We start from the raw sequence: 18,664 nt of genomic DNA, 5'->3' as shown, positions 1-18,664 counted from the left end.
CCTTAGCAGCACAATGAGTGGATTCAGGTATGATGATTCTAACTGAAATAAGTCACACAGAAAAAGAAACATAAGATATCAGTAATACACGGAATGTAAACTTGGCTACACAGGAACTGAATTACAGAACAGAACAGGGTCTCAAATTTAGAAAACAAACTTATGCTTGCTTAAGGGGAAAGGTGAGTTGGGGTGCTGCATAAAACCAGAGATTGAAATGAGCACAGATAAAGTTCCTTAAGTCAAATAGGGAATAGACAAGAGCTACTCCTTGCTCAACGAAATGGACTCAACACCGCATATTAAACGCCTAAGAATGTACCTGACTAGTAAGTATCTTAAAACCTATGGATTGCTATGTCTCTGAAAGAGAATCAAGCATGTGTACAGGGATTGGAGAGGTTCGGTGAGCAAATGAAGACCCTTTGAAGTCATAATGCATGGTACCCATTCCACGGGTTTCAACTACCCAGTTTTAAGATATTCTTCCTTCAGCTAAAACATGCATGTGGAACCTAGAGTATGATCAACCATGTGATCGGGAGACATGTTCAAATATGTCTCAGTTTTCGTACCCTGGTACTCGGGTGCAACATTCCAGACACTTTACTAGCACTCTCCCGACTTGGAGAGTCAGCCCCTTTAACCTCCTGTTTGGCCCAGTTTGCAATTTCTGCGGAAGATGAACAGGAATAGCGAGAACCAATGAGAGACTAGCTGGAGGTGTCTGGACGGGCAAATTTAACTCTCATTTCCCACCAGGAAGAGGAAATAACCAAAGGCTCAGCGTGCCGTGCCGGAACCAGATTAGGGCCTGAAGCCATCCTGCGGTGTTGCGGCCAGCTCAAAAGAAAGCGAGTTGAAGAAAGGAGCTCAGGGGCACTGTAATTCACAAACCTGCAGAGTTATAAATGACAGCTATCGTCCAAAAATATACTGAAGTAAGGCTGCCAAGAGGACTTGAAAGCGGGGCAGAATTGCAGGAAACCGATTTCAGGAGGTAGACTGGAATTGCATTGAAAGCATAGGAAAAGAGGCAGAACGTCCACAATGATGCACTTGGCCAAAAAGGGCGTATGCGTTTTTTCCTGAATATATTCAGGAAAAAACGCATACGCCCTTTTTGGCCAACCAAGCAAGCTTGCTAAGGAAATCTGCACTACAATGAAGTCTCACTTCCCCCCAGTCAAAAGGGCCACCTGATAAAAGTGTAAAATCCAGAAAGGAAGGACAGGCCATGGAGACCTGGGAGCCTTGTTATGCTGATGGGCGGGATGTAAATTGCCAACAGACACTCGGGAGAAGTGTATGGTGTTTCCTGAAACATCTAAAAAACAAAGCAACAGAGCCTAGGGCACTTCCACTTATGGTCCTATAGCTTAGGGAAATGAAAATCAAAAAGACACAGCCGCCCCAAAGTTTGGGACGCCTCTGTTTACAAGATCCTCGTTTACCGTACAAGTTCAATATCACAGAAAGTGAAAAATGGATAAAGAACTTGTGGTACTTACGTACAATGCAGTATCACTCAGCAATGAAATCTATGTCATCAGGCCCGTAGCAGCATAATGAGTGGATTCAGGTACGAGGATTCTAACTGAAATAAGTCACACAGAAAAAGAAACATCATAAGATATCACTAATACACGGAATGTAAACTTGGCTACACAGGAACTGAATTCCAAAACAGAACAGGGTCTCAAATTTAGAAAACCAACTTATGCTTGCTTAAGGGGAAAGGTGAGTTGGGGTAATGCATAAAACCAGAGATTGAAATGAGCACAGATAAAGTTCCTTAAGCCAAATATGGAATAGACAAGAGCTACTCCTTGCTCAACGAAATGGACTCAACACCCCATATTAAACGCCTAAGAATATACCTGAGTAGTAAGTATCTTAAAACCTATGGATTGCTATGTCTCCAAAAGAGAATCAAGCGTGTGTACAGCGGCATAAACGCAGCAGTGATAGGATTGGAGAGGTTCGGTGAGCAAATGAAGACTCTTTGAAGTCATATTGCATGGTACCCATTCCACGGGTCTCAACTCTCCAGGTTTAAGGTATTCTTCCTTCAGCTAAAACATGCATGTGGAACCCAGAGTATGATCAATCGTGTGAATGGGAGACGTGTTCAAATATGTCTCAGTTTTCCACCCCTGGTACTCGGGTGCAACATTCCAGACGCTTTACTAACACTCTCCCCACTTGGAGAGTCAGCGCCTTTAACCTCCTGTTTGGCCCAGTTTGCAATTTCTGCGGAAGATGAACAGGAATAGGGAGAACCAATGAGAGACTAGCTGGAGGTGTCTGGACGGGCAAATTTAACTCTCATTTCCCACCAGGAAGAGGAAATAACCAAAGGCTCAGCGTGCCGTGCCGGAAACAGATTAGGGCCTGAAGCCATCCTGCGGTGTTGCGGCCAGCTCAAAAGAAAGCGAGTTGAAGAAAGGAGCTCAGGGGCACTGTAATTCACAAACCTGCAGAGTTATAAATGACAGCTATCGTCCAAAAATATACTGAAGTAAGGCTGCCAAGAGGACTTGAAAGCGGGGCAGAATTGCAGGAAACTGATTTCAGGAGGTAGACTGGAATTGCATTGAAAGCATAGGAAAAGAGGCAGAACGTCCACAATGATGCACTTGGCCAAAAAGGGCGTATGCGTTTTTTCCTGAATATATTCAGGAAAAAACGCATACGCCCTTTTTGGCCAACCAAGCAAGCTTGCAAAGGAAATCTGCACTACAATGAAGTCTCACTTCCCCCCAGTCAAAAGGGCCATCTGAAAATAGTGTAAAATCCAGAAAGGCAGGACAGGCCATGGAGAACTGGGAGCCTTGTTATGCTGATGGGCGGGATGTAAATTGCCAACAGACACTCGGGAGAAGTGTATGGTGTTTCCTGAAACTTCTAAAAAACAAAGCAACAGAGCCTAGGGCAAGTCCACTTATGGTCCTATAGCTTAGGGAAATTAAAATCAAAACGGCACACCCACCCCAAAGTTTGGGACGCCTCTGTTTACAAGAACCTCGTTTACAGTACAAGTTCAACATCGCAGAAAGTGAAAAATGGATAAAGAAGTTGTGGTATTTACTTACAAAGCACTATCACTCAGCAATGAAATCTATGTCATCAGGCCCTTAGCAGCACAATGAGTGGATTCAGGTATGATGATTCTAACTGAAATAAGTCACACAGAAAAAGAAACATAAGATATCAGTAATACACGGAATGTAAACTTGGCTACACAGGAACTGAATTACAGAACAGAACAGGGTCTCAAATTTAGAAAACAAACTTATGCTTGCTTAAGGGGAAAGGTGAGTTGGGGTGCTGCATAAAACCAGAGATTGAAATGAGCACAGATAAAGTTCCTTAAGTCAAATAGGGAATAGACAAGAGCTACTCCTTGCTCAACGAAATGGACTCAACACCGCATATTAAACGCCTAAGAATGTACCTGACTAGTAAGTATCTTAAAACCTATGGATTGCTATGTCTCTGAAAGAGAATCAAGCATGTGTACAGGGATTGGAGAGGTTCGGTGAGCAAATGAAGACCCTTTGAAGTCATAATGCATGGTACCCATTCCACGGGTTTCAACTACCCAGTTTTAAGATATTCTTCCTTCAGCTAAAACATGCATGTGGAACCTAGAGTATGATCAACCATGTGATCGGGAGACATGTTCAAATATGTCTCAGTTTTCGTACCCTGGTACTCGGGTGCAACATTCCAGACACTTTACTAGCACTCTCCCGACTTGGAGAGTCAGCCCCTTTAACCTCCTGTTTGGCCCAGTTTGCAATTTCTGCGGAAGATGAACAGGAATAGCGAGAACCAATGAGAGACTAGCTGGAGGTGTCTGGACGGGCAAATTTAACTCTCATTTCCCACCAGGAAGAGGAAATAACCAAAGGCTCAGCGTGCCGTGCCGGAACCAGATTAGGGCCTGAAGCCATCCTGCGGTGTTGCGGCCAGCTCAAAAGAAAGCGAGTTGAAGAAAGGAGCTCAGGGGCACTGTAATTCACAAACCTGCAGAGTTATAAATGACAGCTATCGTCCAAAAATATACTGAAGTAAGGCTGCCAAGAGGACTTGAAAGCGGGGCAGAATTGCAGGAAACCGATTTCAGGAGGTAGACTGGAATTGCATTGAAAGCATAGGAAAAGAGGCAGAACGTCCACAATGATGCACTTGGCCAAAAAGGGCGTATGCGTTTTTTCCTGAATATATTCAGGAAAAAACGCATACGCCCTTTTTGGCCAACCAAGCAAGCTTGCTAAGGAAATCTGCACTACAATGAAGTCTCACTTCCCCCCAGTCAAAAGGGCCACCTGATAAAAGTGTAAAATCCAGAAAGGAAGGACAGGCCATGGAGACCTGGGAGCCTTGTTATGCTGATGGGCGGGATGTAAATTGCCAACAGACACTCGGGAGAAGTGTATGGTGTTTCCTGAAACATCTAAAAAACAAAGCAACAGAGCCTAGGGCACTTCCACTTATGGTCCTATAGCTTAGGGAAATGAAAATCAAAAAGACACAGCCGCCCCAAAGTTTGGGACGCCTCTGTTTACAAGATCCTCGTTTACCGTACAAGTTCAATATCACAGAAAGTGAAAAATGGATAAAGAACTTGTGGTACTTACGTACAATGCAGTATCACTCAGCAATGAAATCTATGTCATCAGGCCCGTAGCAGCATAATGAGTGGATTCAGGTACGAGGATTCTAACTGAAATAAGTCACACAGAAAAAGAAACATCATAAGATATCACTAATACACGGAATGTAAACTTGGCTACACAGGAACTGAATTCCAAAACAGAACAGGGTCTCAAATTTAGAAAACCAACTTATGCTTGCTTAAGGGGAAAGGTGAGTTGGGGTAATGCATAAAACCAGAGATTGAAATGAGCACAGATAAAGTTCCTTAAGCCAAATATGGAATAGACAAGAGCTACTCCTTGCTCAACGAAATGGACTCAACACCCCATATTAAACGCCTAAGAATATACCTGAGTAGTAAGTATCTTAAAACCTATGGATTGCTATGTCTCCAAAAGAGAATCAAGCGTGTGTACAGCGGCATAAACGCAGCAGTGATAGGATTGGAGAGGTTCGGTGAGCAAATGAAGACTCTTTGAAGTCATATTGCATGGTACCCATTCCACGGGTCTCAACTCTCCAGGTTTAAGGTATTCTTCCTTCAGCTAAAACATGCATGTGGAACCCAGAGTATGATCAATCGTGTGAATGGGAGACGTGTTCAAATATGTCTCAGTTTTCCACCCCTGGTACTCGGGTGCAACATTCCAGACGCTTTACTAACACTCTCCCCACTTGGAGAGTCAGCGCCTTTAACCTCCTGTTTGGCCCAGTTTGCAATTTCTGCGGAAGATGAACAGGAATAGGGAGAACCAATGAGAGACTAGCTGGAGGTGTCTGGACGGGCAAATTTAACTCTCATTTCCCACCAGGAAGAGGAAATAACCAAAGGCTCAGCGTGCCGTGCCGGAAACAGATTAGGGCCTGAAGCCATCCTGCGGTGTTGCGGCCAGCTCAAAAGAAAGCGAGTTGAAGAAAGGAGCTCAGGGGCACTGTAATTCACAAACCTGCAGAGTTATAAATGACAGCTATCGTCCAAAAATATACTGAAGTAAGGCTGCCAAGAGGACTTGAAAGCGGGGCAGAATTGCAGGAAACCGATTTCAGGAGGTAGACTGGAATTGCATTGAAAGCATAGGAAAAGAGGCAGAACGTCCACAATGATGCACTTGGCCGAAAAGGGCATATGCGTTTTTTCCTGAATATATTCAGGAAAAAACGCATACGCCCTTTTTGGCCAACCAAGCAAGCTTGCTAAGGAAATCTGCACTACAATGAAGTCTCACTTCCCACCAGTCAAAAGGGCCATCTGAAAAAAGTGTAAAATCCAGAAAGGCAGGACAGGCCATGGAGAACTGGGAGCCTTGTTATGCTGATGGGCGGGATGTAAATTGCCAACAGACACTCGGGAGAAGTGTATGGTGTTTCCTGAAACTTCTAAAAAACAAAGCAACAGAGCCTAGGGCAAGTCCACTTATGGTCCTATAGCTTAGGGAAATTAAAATCAAAACGGCACACCCACCCCAAAGTTTGGGACGCCTCTGTTTACAAGAACCTCGTTTACAGTACAAGTTCAACATCGCAGAAAGTGAAAAATGGATAAAGAAGTTGTGGTATTTACTTACAAAGCACTATCACTCAGCAATGAAATCTATGTCATCAGGCCCTTAGCAGCACAATGAGTGGATTCAGGTATGATGATTCTAACTGAAATAAGTCACACAGAAAAAGAAACATAAGATATCAGTAATACACGGAATGTAAACTTGGCTACACAGGAACTGAATTACAGAACAGAACAGGGTCTCAAATTTAGAAAACAAACTTATGCTTGCTTAAGGGGAAAGGTGAGTTGGGGTGCTGCATAAAACCAGAGATTGAAATGAGCACAGATAAAGTTCCTTAAGTCAAATAGGGAATAGACAAGAGCTACTCCTTGCTCAACGAAATGGACTCAACACCGCATATTAAACGCCTAAGAATGTACCTGACTAGTAAGTATCTTAAAACCTATGGATTGCTATGTCTCTGAAAGAGAATCAAGCATGTGTACAGGGATTGGAGAGGTTCGGTGAGCAAATGAAGACCCTTTGAAGTCATAATGCATGGTACCCATTCCACGGGTTTCAACTACCCAGTTTTAAGATATTCTTCCTTCAGCTAAAACATGCATGTGGAACCTAGAGTATGATCAACCATGTGATCGGGAGACATGTTCAAATATGTCTCAGTTTTCGTACCCTGGTACTCGGGTGCAACATTCCAGACACTTTACTAGCACTCTCCCGACTTGGAGAGTCAGCCCCTTTAACCTCCTGTTTGGCCCAGTTTGCAATTTCTGCGGAAGATGAACAGGAATAGCGAGAACCAATGAGAGACTAGCTGGAGGTGTCTGGACGGGCAAATTTAACTCTCATTTCCCACCAGGAAGAGGAAATAACCAAAGGCTCAGCGTGCCGTGCCGGAACCAGATTAGGGCCTGAAGCCATCCTGCGGTGTTGCGGCCAGCTCAAAAGAAAGCGAGTTGAAGAAAGGAGATCAGGGGCACTGTAATTCACAAACCTGCAGAGTTATAAATGACAGCTATCGTCCAAAAATATACTGAAGTAAGGCTGCCAAGAGGACTTGAAAGCGGGGCAGAATTGCAGGAAACCGATTTCAGGAGGTAGACTGGAATTGCATTGAAAGCATAGGAAAAGAGGCAGAACGTCCACAATGATGCACTTGGCCAAAAAGGGCGTATGCGTTTTTTCCTGAATATATTCAGGAAAAAACACATACGCCCTTTTTGGCCAACCAAGCAAGCTTGCTAAGGAAATCTGCACTACAATGAAGTCTCACTTCCCCCCAGTCAAAAGGGCCACCTGATAAAAGTGTAAAATCCAGAAAGGAAGGACAGGCCATGGAGACCTGGGAGCCTTGTTATGCTGATGGGCGGGATGTAAATTGCCAACAGACACTCGGGAGAAGTGTATGGTGTTTCCTGAAACATCTAAAAAAGAAAGCAACAGAGCCTAGGGCACTTCCACTTATGGTCCTATAGCTTAGGGAAATGAAAATCAAAAAGACACAGCCGCCCCAAAGTTTGGGACGCCTCTGTTTACAAGATCCTCGTTTACCGTACAAGTTCAATATCACAGAAAGTGAAAAATGGATAAAGAACTTGTGGTACTTACGTACAATGCAGTATCACTCAGCAATGAAATCTATGTCATCAGGCCCGTAGCAGCATAATGAGTGGATTCAGGTACGATGATTCTAACTGAAATAAGTCACACAGAAAAAGAAACATCATAAGATATCACTAATACACGGAATGTAAACTTGGCTACACAGGAACTGAATTCCAAAACAGAACAGGGTCTCAAATTTAGAAAACCAACTTATGCTTGCTTAAGGGGAAAGGTGAGTTGGGGTAATGCATAAAACCAGAGATTGAAATGAGCACAGATAAAGTTCCTTAAGCCAAATATGGAATAGACAAGAGCTACTCCTTGCTCAACGAAATGGACTCAACACCCCATATTAAACGCCTAAGAATATACCTGAGTAGTAAGTATCTTAAAACCTATGGATTGCTATGTCTCCAAAAGAGAATCAAGCGTGTGTACAGCGGCATAAACGCAGCAGTGATAGGATTGGAGAGGTTCGGTGAGCAAATGAAGACTCTTTGAAGTCATATTGCATGGTACCCATTCCACGGGTCTCAACTCTCCAGGTTTAAGGTATTCTTCCTTCAGCTAAAACATGCATGTGGAACCCAGAGTATGATCAATCGTGTGAATGGGAGACGTGTTCAAATATGTCTCAGTTTTCCACACCTGGTACTCGGGTGCAACATTCCAGACGCTTTACTAACACTCTCCCCACTTGGAGAGTCAGCGCCTTTAACCTCCTGTTTGGCCCAGTTTGCAATTTCTGCGGAAGATGAACAGGAATAGGGAGAACCAATGAGAGACTAGCTGGAGGTGTCTGGACGGGCAAATTTAACTCTCATTTCCCACCAGGAAGAGGAAATAACCAAAGGCTCAGCGTGCCGTGCCGGAACCAGATTAGGGCCTGAAGCCATCCTGCGGTGTTGCGGCCAGCTCAAAAGAAAGCGAGTTGAAGAAAGGAGCTCAGGGGCACTGTAATTCACAAACCTGCAGAGTTATAAATGACAGCTACCGTCCAAAAATATACTGAAGTAAGGCTGCCAAGAGGACTTGAAAGCGGGGCAGAATTGCACGAAACTGATTTCAGGAGGTAGACTGGAATTGCATTGAAAGCATAGAAAAAGAGGCAGAACGTCCACAATGATGCACTTGGCCAAAAAGGGCGTATGCGTTTTTTCCTGAATATATTCAGGAAAAAACGCATACGCCCCTTTTGGCCAACCAAGCAAGCTTGCAAAGGAAATCTACACTACAATGAAGTCTCACTTCCCCTCAGTCAAAAGGGCCATCTGAAAAAAGTGTAAAATCCAGAAAGGCAGGACAGGCCATGGAGAACTGGGAGCCTTGTTATGCTGATGGGCGGGATGTAAATTGGCAACAGACACTCGGGAGAAGTGTATGGTGTTTCCTGAAACATCTAAAAAACAAAGCAACAGAGCCTAGGGCAAGTCCACTTATGGTCCTATAGCTTAGGGAAATTAAAATCAAAACGGCACAGCCACCCCAAAGTTTGGGACGCCTCTGTTTACAAGAACCTCCTTTACAGTACAAGTTCAACATCGCAGAAAGTGAAAAATGGATAAAGAAGATGTGGTATTTACATACAAAGCAATATCACTCAGCAATGAAATCTATGTCATCAGGCCCTTAGCAGCACAATGAGTGGATTCAAGTATGATGATAATAACTGAAATAAGTCACACAGAAAAAGAAACATCATAAGATATCAGTAATACACGGAATGTAAACTTGGCTACACAGGAACTGAATTACAGAACAGAACAGGGTCTCAAATTTAGAAAACCAACTTATGCTTGCTTAAGGGGAAAGGTGAGTTGGGGTGCTGCATAAAACCAGAGATTGAAATGAGCACAGATAAAGTTCCTTAAGCCAAATATGGAATAGACAAGAGCTACTCCTTGCTCAACGAAATGGACTCAACACCCCATATTAAATGCCTAAGAATGTACCTGACTAGTAAGTATCTTAAAACCTATGGATTGCTATGTCTCTGAAAGAGAATCAAGCATGTGTACAGGGATTGGAGAGGTTCGGTGAGCAAATGAAGACCCTTTGAAGTCATAATGCATGGTACCCATTCCACGGGTTTCAACTACCCAGTTTTAAGATATTCTTCCTTCAGCTAAAACATGCATGTGGAACCTAGAGTATGATCAACCATGTGATCGGGAGACGTGTTCAAATATGTCTCAGTTTTCGTACCCTGATACTCGGGTGCAACATTCCAGACGCTTTAATAGCACTCTCCCGACTTGGAGAGTCAGTCCCTTTAACCTCCTGTTTGGCCCAGTTTGCAATTTCTGCGGAAGATGAACAGGAATAGCGAGAACCAATGAGAGACTAGCTGGAGGTGTCTGGACGGGCAAATTTAACTCTCATTTCCCATCAGGAAGAGGAAATAACCAAAGGCTCAGCGTGCCGTGCCGGAAACAGATTAGGGCCTGAAGCCATCCTGCGGTGTTGCGGCCAGCTCAAAAGAAAGCGAGTTGAAGAAAGGAGCTCAGGGGCACTGTAATTCACAAACCTGCAGAGTTATAAATGACAGCTATCGTCCAAAAATATACTGAAGTAAGGCTGCCAAGAGGACTTGAAAGCGGGGCAGAATTGCAGGAAACCGATTTCAGGAGGTAGACTGGAATTGCATTGAAAGCATAGGAAAAGAGGCAGAACGTCCACAATGATGCACTTGGCCGAAAAGGGCATATGCGTTTTTTCCTGAATATATTCAGGAAAAAACGCATACGCCCTTTTTGGCCAACCAAGCAAGCTTGCTAAGGAAATCTGCACTACAATGAAGTCTCACTTCCCACCGGTCAAAAGGGCCATCTGAAAAAAGTGTAAAATCCAGAAAGGCAGGACAGGCCATGGAGAACTGGGAGCCTTGTTATGCTGATGGGCGGGATGTAAATTGCCAACAGACACTCGGGAGAAGTGTATGGTGTTTCCTGAAACATCTAAAAAACAAAGCAACAGAGCCTAGGGCACTTCCACTTATGGTCCTATAGCTTAGGGAAATTAAAATCAAAAAGACACAGCCACCCCAAAGTTTGGGACGCCTCTGTTTACAAGAACCTCGTTTACAGTACAAGTTCAACATCGCAGAAAGTGAAAAATGGATAAAGAAGTTGTGGTATTTACTTACAAAGCACTATCACTCAGCAATGAAATCTATGTCATCAGGCCCTTAGCAGCACAATGAGTGGATTCAGGTATGATGATTCTAACTGAAATAAGTCACACAGAAAAAGAAACATCATAAGATATCAGTAATACACGGAATGTAAACTTGGCTACACAGGAACTGAATTACAGAACAGAACAGGGTCTCAAATTTAGAAAACCAACTTATGCTTTCTTAAGGGAAAAGGTAAGTTGGGGTGATGCATAAAACCAGAGATTGAAATGAGCACAGATAAAGTTCCTTAAGTCAAATATGGAATAGACAAGAGCTACTCCTTGCTCAACGAAATGGACTCAACACCGCATATTAAACGCCTAAGAATGTACCTGACTAGTAAGTATCTTAAAACCTATGGATTGCTATGTCTCCGAAAGAGAATCAAGCATGTGTACAGGGGCATAAACGCAGCAGTGATAGGATTGGAGAGGTTCGGTGAGCAAATGAAGACCTTTGAAGTCATATTGCATGGTACCCATTCCACGGGTTTCAACTACCCAGGTTTAAGGTATTCTTCCTTCAGCTAAAACATGCATGTGGAACCCAGAGTATGATCAACCATGTGATCGGGAGACGTGTTCAAATATGTCTCAGTTTTTGTACCCTGGTACTCGGGTGCAACATTCCAAACACTTTACTAACACTCTCCCGACTTGGAGAGTCAGTCCCTTTAACCTCCTGTTTGGCCCAGTTTGCAATTTCTGCGGAAGATGAACAGGAATAGCGAGAACCAATGAGATACTAGCTGGAGGTGTCTGGACGGGCAAATTTAACTCTCATTTCCCACCAGGAAGAGGAAATAACCAAAGGCTCAGCGTGCCGTGCTGGAACAAGATTAGGGCCTGAAGCCATCCTGCGGTGTTGCGGCCAGGTCACAAGAAAGCGAGTTGAAGAAAGGAGCTCAGGGGCACTGTAATTCACAAACCTGCAGAGTTATAAATGACAGCTATCGTCCAAAAATATACTGAAGTAAGGCTGCCAAGAGGACTTGAAAGCGGGGCAGATTTGCAGGAAACCGATTTCAGGAGGTAGACTGGAATTGCATTGAAAGCATAGGAAAAGAGGCAGAACGTCCAAAATGATGCACTTGGCCCAAAAGGGCATATGCGTTTTTTCCTGAATATATTCAGGATAAAATGCATACGCCCTTTTTGGCCAACCAAGCAAACTTGCAAAGGAAATCTGCACTACAATGAAGTCTCACTTCCCCCCGGTCAAAAGGGCCATCTGAAAAAAGTGTAAAATCCAGAAAGGCAGGACAGGCCATGGAGAACTGGGAGCCTTGTTATGCTGATGGGCGGGATGTAAATTGCCAACAGACACTCGGGAGAAGTGTATGGTGTTTCCTGAAACATCTAAAAAGCAAAGCAACAGAGCCTAGGGCACTTCCACTTATGGTCCTATAGCATAGGGAAATTAAAATCAAAAAGACACAGCCACCCCAAAGTTTGGGACGCCTCTGTTTACAAGAACCTCGTTTACTGTTCAAGTTCAATATCACAGAAAGTGAAAAATGGATAAAGAACTTGTGGTACTTACGTACAATGCAGTATCACTCAGCAATGAAATCTATGTCTTCAGGCCCGTAGCAGCATAATGAGTGGATTCAGGTACGATGATTCTAACTGAAATAAGTCACACAGAAAAAGAAACATCATAAGATATCACTAATACGCGGAATGTAAACTTGGCTACACAGGAACTGAATTCCAAAACAGAACAGGGTCTCAAATTTAGAAAACCAACTTATGCTTGCTTAAGGGGAAAGGTGAGTTGGGGTGCTGCATAAAACCAGAGATTGAAATGAGCACAGATAAAGTTCCTTAAGCCAAATATGGAATAGACAAGAGCTACTCCTTGCTCAACGAAATGGACTCAACACCACATATTAAACGCCTAAGAATGTACCTGACTAGTAAGTATCTTAAAACCTATGGATTGCTATGTCTCCAAAAGAGAATCAAGCATGTGTACAGGGGCATAAACGCAGCAGTGATAGGAATGCAGATGTTCGGTGAGCAAATGAACACCCTTTGAAGTCATATTGCATGGTACCCATTCTACGGGTCTCAACTCTCCAGGTTTAAGGTATTCTTCCTTCAGCTAAAACATGCATGTGGAACCTAGAGTATGATCAACCATGTGATCGGGAGTCGTGTTCAAATATGTTTCAGTTTTCATACCCTGGTACTCGGGTGCAACATTCCAGTCGCTTTACTAACACTCTCCCGACTTGGAGAGTCAGTCCCTTTAACCTCCTGTTTGGCCCAGTTTGCAATTTCTGTGGAAGATGAAGAGGAATAGCGAGAACCAATGAGAGACTAGCTGGAGATGTCTGGACGGGCAAATTGAACTCTCATTTCCCAACAGGAAGAGGAAATAACCAAAGGCTCAGCGTGCCGTGCCGGAACCAGATTAGGGCCTGAAGCCATCCTGCGGTGTTGCGGCCAGGTCACAAGAAAGCGAGTTGAAGAAAGGAGCTCAGGGGCACTGTAATTCACAAACATGCAGAGTTATAAATGACAGCTATCATCCAAAAATATACTGAAGTAAGGCTGCCAAGAGGACTTGAAAGCGGGGCAGAATTGCAGGAAACCGATTTCAGGAGGTAGACTGGAATTGCATTGAAAGCATAGGAAAAGAGGCAGAACGTCCACAATGATGCACTTGGCCAAAAAGGGCATATGCGTTTTTTCCTGAATATATTCAGGAAAAAACGCATAAGCTCTTTTTGGCCAACCAAGCAAGCTTGCAAAGGAAATCTGCACTACAATGAAGTCTGACTTCCCCCTGGTCAAAAGGGCCATCTGAAAAAAGTGTAAAATCCAGAAAGGCAGGACAGGCCATGGAGAACTGGGAGCCTTATTATGCTGATGGGCGGGATGTAAATTGCCAACAGCCACTGGGGAGAAGTGTATGGTGTTTCCTGAAACATCTAAAAAAACAAAGCAACAGAGCCTAGGGCACTTCCACTTATGGTCCTGTAGCTTAGGGAAATTAAAATCAAAAAGACACAGCCACCCCAAAGTTTGGGACACCTCTGTTTACAAGAACCTCGTTTACAGTACAACTTCAACATCGCAGAAAGTGAAAAATGGATAAAGAAGTTGTGGTATTTACTTACAAAGCAATATCACACAGCAATGAAATCTATGTCATCAGGCCCGTAGCAGCACAATGAGTGGATTCAGGTATGATGATTCTAACTGAAATAAGTCACACAGAAAAAGAAACATCATAAGATATCAGTAATACACGGAATGTAAACTGGCTACACAGGAACTGAATTACAGAACAGAACAGGGTCTCAAATTTAGAAAACCAACTTATGCTTGCTTAAGGGTAAAGGTGAGTTGGGGTGCTGCATAAAACCAGAGATTGAAATGAGCACAGATAAAGTTCCTTAAGCCAAATATGGAATAGACAAGAGCTACTCCTTGCTCAACGAAATGGACTCAACACCGCATATTAAACGCCTAAGTATGTACCTGACTTGTAAGTATCATAAAACCTATGGATTGCTATGTCTCCAAAAGAGAATGAAGCGTGTGTACAGGGGCATAAACGCAGCAGTGATAGGATTGGAGAGGTTTGGTGAGCAAATGAAGACCCTTTGAAGTCATATTGCATGGTACCCATTCCACGTGTTTCAACTACCCAGGTTTAAGGTATTCTTCCTTCAGCTAAAACATGCATGTGGAACCCAGAGTATGATCAACCATTTGATCGGGAGACGTGTTCAAATATGTCTCAGGTTTCGTACCCTGGTACTCGGGTGCAACATTCCAGACGCTTTACTAACACTCTCCCGACTTGGAGAGTCAGTCCCTTTAACCTTCTGTTTGGCCCAGTTTGCAATTTCTGCGGAACATGAACAGGAATAGTGAGAACCAATGAGAGACTAGCTGGAGGTGTCTGGACGGGCAAATTGAACTCTCATTTCCCACCAGGAAGAGGAATTAACCAAAGGCTCAGCGTGCTGTGCCGGAACCAGATTAGGGCCTGAAGCCATCCTGCGGTGTTGCGGCCAGCTCACAAGAAAGCGAGTTGAAGAAAGGAGCTCAGGGGCACTGTAATTCACAAACCTGCAGAGTTATAAATGACAGCTATCGTCCAAAAATATACTGAAGTAAGGCTGCCAAGAGGACTTGAAAGCAGGGCAGAATTGCAGGAAACCGATTTCAGGAGGTAGACTGGAATTGCATTGAAAGCATAGGAAAAGAGGCAGAACGTCCACAATGATGCACTTGGCCAAAAAGGGCGTATGCGTTTTTTCCTGAATATATTCAGGAAAAAACGCATACGCCCTTTTTGGCCAACCAAGCAAACTTGCAAAGGAAATCTGCACTACAATGAAGTCTCACTTCCCCCCGGTCAAAAGGGCCATCTGAAAAAAGTGTAAAATCCAGAAAGGCAGGACAGGCCATGGAGAACTGGGAGCCTTGTTATGCTGATGGGCGGGATGTAAATTGCCAACAGCCACTGGGGAGAAGTGTATGGTGTTTCCTGAAACATCTAAAAAACAAAGCAACAGAGCCTAGGGCACTTCCACTTATGGTCCTATAGCTTAGGGAAATTAAAATCAAAAAGACACAGCCACCCCAAAGTTTGGGACGGCTCTGTTTACAAGAACCTCTTTTACGGGACAAGTTCAGTATCGCAGAAAGTGAAAAATGGATAAAGAAGTTGTGGTACTTCCGTACAATGCAATATCACTCATCAATGAAATCTATGTCATCAGGCCCGTGGCAGCATAATGAGTGGATTCAGGTATGATGATTCTAACTGAAATAAGTCACACAGAAAAAGAAACATCATAAGATATCACTAATACACGGAATGTAAACTTGGCTACACAGGTACTGAATTACAAATCAGAACAGGGTCTCAAATTTAGAAAACCAACTTATGCTTGCTTAAGGGTAAAGGTGAGTTTCGGTGCTGCATAAAACCAGAGATTGAAATGAGCACAGATAAAGTTCCTTAAGCCTAATATGTAACAGAAAAGAGCTACTCCTTGCTCAACGAAATGGACTCAACACCCCATATTAAACACCTAAGTATGTAACTGACTAGTAAGTAACTTAAAACCTATGGATTGCTATGTCTCCGAAAGAGAATCAAGCGTGTGTACAGGGGCATAAATGCAGCAGTGATAGGATTGGAGAGGTTCGTTGAGCAAATGAAGACCCTTTGAAGTCATATTGCATGGTACCCATTCCACGGGTCTCAACTCTCCAGGTTTCAGGGATTCTTCCTTCAGCTGAAACATGCATCTGGAACCCAGAGTATGATCAACCATGTGATCGGGAGACGTGTTCAAATATGTCTCAGTTTTTATCCCTTGGTACTCTGGTGCAACATTCCAGATGCTTTACTAACACTCTCCCGACTTGGAGAGTCAGTGCCTTTAACCTCCTGATTGGCCCAGTTTGCAATTTCTGTGGAAGATGAACAGGAATAGGGAGAACCAATGAGAGACTAGCTGGAGGTGTCTGGACGGGCAAATATAACTCTCATTTCCCACCAGGAAGAGGAATTAACCAAAGGCTCAGTGTGCCGTTCCGGAACCAAATTAGGGCCTGAAGCAATCCTACGGTGTTGCAGCCAGCTCACAAGAAAGCGAGTTGAAGAAAGGAGCTCAGGGGCACTGTAATTCACAAACCTGCAGAGTTATAAATGACAGCTATCGTCCAAAAATATACTGAAGTAAGGCTGCCAAGAGGACTTGAAAGCGGGGCAGAATTGCAGGAAACCGATTTCAGGAGGTAGACTAGAATTGCATTTAAAGCATAGGAAAAGAGGCAGAACGTCCACAATGATGCACTTGGCCAAAAAGGGCGTATGCGTTTTTTCCTGAATATATTCAGGAAAAAACGCATACGCCCTTTTTGGCCAACCAAGCAAGCTTGCAAAGGAAATCTGCACTACAATGAAGTCTCACTTCCCCCCAGTCAAAAGGGCCATCTGAAAAAAGTGTAAAATCCAGAAAGGCAGGACAGGCCATGGAGAACTGGCAGCCTTGTTATGCTGATGGGCGGGATGTAAATTGCCAACAGACACTCGGGAGAAGTGTATGGTGTTTCCTGAAACATCTAAAAAACAAAGCAACAGAGCCTAGGGCACTTCCACTTATGGTCCTATAGCTTAGGGAAATTAAAATCAAAAAGACACAGCTACCCCAAATTTTGGGACGCCTCTGTTTACAAGAACCTCATTTACCGTACAAGTTCAATATCGCAGAAAGTGAAAAATGGATAAAGAACTTGTGGTACATACGTACAAAGCAATATCACTCAGCAATGAAATCTATGTCATCAGGCCCATAGCAGCATAATGAGTGGATTCAGGTACGATGATTCTAACTGAAATAAGTCACACAGAAAAAGAAACATCATAAGGTATCACTAATACACGGAATGTAAACTTGGCTACACAGGAACTGAATTCCAAAACAGAACAGGGTCTCAAATTTAGAAAACCAACTTTTGCTTGCTTAAGGGTAAAGGTGAGTTGGGGTGCTGCATAAAACCAGAGATTGAAATGAGCACAGATAACGTTCCATAAGCCAAATATGTAACAACAAGAGCTCATCCTTGTTCAACTAAGTGGACTCAACACCCCATATTAAACACCTAAGTATATACCTGACTAGTAAGAATCTTAAAACCTATCGATTTATATGTCTCCAAGAGAGAATCAAGCGTGTGTACAGTGGCATAAATGCAGCAGTGATAGGATTGGTGAGGTTCGGTGAGCAAATGCAGACCCTTTGAAGTCATATTGCATGGTACCCATTCCATGGGTCTCAACTCTCCAGGTTTAAGGGATTCTTCCTTCAGCTAAACCATGCATGTGGAACCCAGAGTATGATCCAACATGTGATCGGGAAACGTGTTCAAATGCGTCTCAGTTTTTGTCCCCTGGTACTCGGGTGCAACATTCCAGACACTTTACTAACACTCTTCCCACTTGGAGAGTCAGTGCCTTTAACCTCCTGTTTGGCCCAGTGTACAATTTCTGCGGAAATTGAACAGGAATAGGGAGAACCAATGAGAGACTAGCTGGAGGTGTCTGGACGGGCAAATTTAACTCTCATTTCCCACCAGGAAGACGAATGAACCAAAGGCTCCGCATGCCGTGCTGGAACTAGATTAGGGCCTGAAGAGATCCTGCAGTTTTGCGGCCAGCTCACAAGAAATCGAGTTGAAGAAAGGAGCTCAGGGACACTGTAATTCACAAACCTGCGGAGTTATAAATGACAGCTATCATCCAAAATTATACTGAAGTAAGGCTGCGAAGAGGACTTGAATGCGGGGCAGAATTGCTGGAAACCGATTTCAGAAGGTACACGGGAGTCGCTCTTAAAGCATAGGAAAGAGATAGAACTTGGAAAATAATGGACTTGGCAAAAAAGGGCATATGTGTTTTATCCAGAGCTCTGATAACTGAGGGGAGGAGATTCCCAGCAGGTTTAACTGCCACCTGAGGGCTCACATTGCCAAGGCAACGTGAGCAAGCCAGGCAGGAGTTACCTCACAGCAGAGGTCCCACCTTATAGAAGGGTTAGAAACCCAGCCAACATCAGACTCTCACCAGAGGGCCCACATCACGAAGGGGATGGTAACCAGGCAGGAGTGTCTTCACACCAGTGGGGCCGCATCATCTAAAGGTGAGGTACTCAGCACATGTGTCCTCAAACCAG

At 43.8% G+C, this 18,664-nt stretch overlaps 1 long non-coding RNA gene across 1 annotated transcript in view; it reads right to left on the bottom strand.

The window, feature by feature from the left end:
- The window catches only part of LOC307181303, a 307,184-nt gene extending 289,874 nt beyond the window's left edge, over positions 1-17,310 (bottom strand). Inside the window, exon 1 of the long non-coding RNA XR_013826384.1 lies at positions 17,239-17,310. This is a non-coding gene — a long non-coding RNA (uncharacterized lncRNA). The remainder of the gene's footprint in view (positions 1-17,238) is intronic.
- Positions 17,311-18,664: the final 1,354 nt, after the last annotated feature.

The sequence above is a fragment of the Stenella coeruleoalba genome (genome assembly GCF_951394435.1).
Source record: "Stenella coeruleoalba genome assembly, contig: scaffold_103, whole genome shotgun sequence".
In the NCBI taxonomy this organism is placed as follows: domain Eukaryota; kingdom Metazoa; phylum Chordata; class Mammalia; order Artiodactyla; family Delphinidae; genus Stenella; species Stenella coeruleoalba.
The sequence above is the reverse complement of the archived record's forward strand: the minus strand, read 5'-3'. Positions and strand labels throughout refer to the sequence as shown.